Genomic DNA, 2349 nt, shown 5'->3' on the forward strand with positions numbered 1-2349 from the left:
GGAGGGGCACAGGCCATCCGTGGAGGGTGCACTCCCGGCTCAGCATGGTGCCAGCCCCTCCCCTCTGCCTCTTGGGGTGAGCGGTCTCACGGGGCCCCAGGCAGCCGTCTGGAGGCCGAGTTGCTGCGGGCTGAGCCTGCGCGGCTTTGATACTGAGTGCCATCTGCAAAGCGGTTTCTCGTTAGACACGCGGAACCGGGGCCTCCAGATCAGAACCCCACACTCTCCGGAGCAAGTCCCTCTTGCATGAAAGTGTGTGAAACGCTCTCTGCCCCTGAGACGCCCTGCGAGCAGTCTGTGCACCACAGAAGGATCCAATCCCTCACCCCAAAGTGCACTTGGAACCATCTGGTCCCATCACATGAGAGCTGTGGACTCCAAGCAGAGGAGGTGATGTGACCACGGGACTCTTGCAGCCAGAATCCACCACTACATAGTTGCAGGGCCCAATGCAAGGGAAACCTGCGGGGGGAGTCCTCCCACCACCCCGGCCCAGGTGACCCCCAGCTCTCCCAGCCTCTGCCTCCTCCCCGGCCCCCCTCCCCAGTAGGGCGGGGCCCCAGCCGGTCTTGAGCAGGGCGCGTGCTGGTGTCCTGTTCCAGTGGCCCTGTCCGCGCACCCACCCTGCCTCCCGGAATCCTACCCCTGCCCCCCACGTTCCCACACCTGGCCTGCTGCATCAGAGCCGGCTCCACGCCCGTCTGCAGCTGCGCCGGGGACTCGGAGGGCCAGCCTGTCCTTCGTCACGCTTTCCCCCACACCTAGCACGTAGTAGGTGCTCAGTGAATAAATGTGTGTCACCCTCTGCTGGGCCCTAGAGGTATGGAAGTGTCCCCCCCTGGGGTCTGACTGTGGTACGATGAAATCAGGATCATAATAGAGCTTGCGGTGTGAACCAACCAAGCAGAAAATGAGTTATTTTACATCCAGACAGGGTGTGGGTCTGTGTTGCATATGGTCTTAGAAGAGATCAGGGATTTGTACACCAGAGAAGGTGAGGTGTGAAGAGCGGGGTTCCCTCTGCTGCTGGGAGAGGCCAGTTGTTTGTGCGTGTGTGTGTGTGCGCACCTGTGCATGTGTGCATGTATGTGCTCCTCTGCGTGTGTGCATGTGTGCGTGCCTGTGCATGTGTGTGCTCCTCTGCATGTGTGTGTGCGCCTGTGCGTGTGTGCATGTGTGCGTGCATGTGTGTGTATGCACCTGTGCATGTGTGCATGTATGTGCTCCTCTGCGTGTGTGCATGTGTGCGTGCCTGTGCATGTGTGCATACGTGTGCTCCTCTGCATGTGTGTGTGTGCGTGCCTGTGCGTGTGTGCATGTGTGCGTGCATGTGTGTGTATGCACCTGTGCATGTGTGCATGTATGTGCTCCTGTCGGTGTGTGTGCGTGCCTATGCATGTGTGCATGTGTGTGCTCCTCTGCATGCATCTACATGTGTGCGCCTGTGTGCACACCTGTGTGTGCACATGTATGCACCTGTGTGTATGCACCTGTGCATGTGTGCATGTATGTGCTCCTGTCTGTGTGTGTGCGCACCTGTGCGTGTGTGTGCATGTGTGTGTGCCTGTGTGTGTGCATGTGCACAGCTGTGCGTGTGTGTGCGTGTGCATGTGCGTGCACTTGTGTGTGTGTGCGCGCCTGTGCGTGCGTGTGCTCGTGTGTCAGACAGAGGCAGCGGAGGCCCCACTTGGTGGAATTTGGAGCAGTGCTTCCACGCGAGTGCACCACCCTCTGGGGCAAACCATCCTTTTGAAGAAGGCTTTGGAAGAAAGGCCGTCTTGGTGAAGCCCTCTGGCTGTGTCTCCCTGTCACACGCACGTCCTGCAGGACAGGGGACACAGCCTGTTTGCCGGGAAGTTGGCCGTGAGGAGGCAGGAGGCACCGAGAAGCCAAGCAAGTGACGAGTGACCCCCCGGGGGGAAGACAGGCCTTGGAACGTGAGAGCTGGAAGGCCTGAAGATGCTGAGGTCCACAGAAAAGGAAGGGACTTATCCAAGGTCGCTCCAAGGTCCCCTGAGTGATGTCGTCCGGGTCAGACTTGGGTCTCCCAGCTCCAGACCCTTGGCCTGTGCCTGCCCAAAACTTCCTCCTTCCCCTCGAGGAGCCAGGCCTGAAGGAGGGGTACATGTTCCCCAACCACGGTGTCGCCTGTGTGGCCCCAACCCCCCGCCCCAGTCTCCCTGTCCTCCCACAGCCAAATAAACCCCCAAGGGGCTCGCACAGCCCGAGGGCCTGCAGGGCCTCGCCTTCTCGTTTCCAGCACCCGCCACCTCATTTCCAGCAGCCCGCACGCAGCCCTCAGCGGCCACAGCGCTCACCTGTCAGGGTGGCCCGAGTGCTTTGGCAGCC

The 2349-nt window shown here is 60.5% G+C and overlaps 1 protein-coding gene across 1 annotated transcript in view; it reads left to right on the forward strand.

Moving 5' to 3' along the window:
* The window catches only part of RASGRF1 (Ras protein specific guanine nucleotide releasing factor 1), a 91702-nt gene that overhangs the window by 30168 nt on the left and 59185 nt on the right, over positions 1–2349 (forward strand). The window lies entirely within an intron of this gene.

Source organism: Crocuta crocuta, unplaced genomic scaffold (genome assembly GCF_008692635.1).
Source record: "Crocuta crocuta isolate KB4526 unplaced genomic scaffold, BGI_CrCroc_1.0 scaffold7, whole genome shotgun sequence".
In the NCBI taxonomy this organism is placed as follows: domain Eukaryota; kingdom Metazoa; phylum Chordata; class Mammalia; order Carnivora; family Hyaenidae; genus Crocuta; species Crocuta crocuta.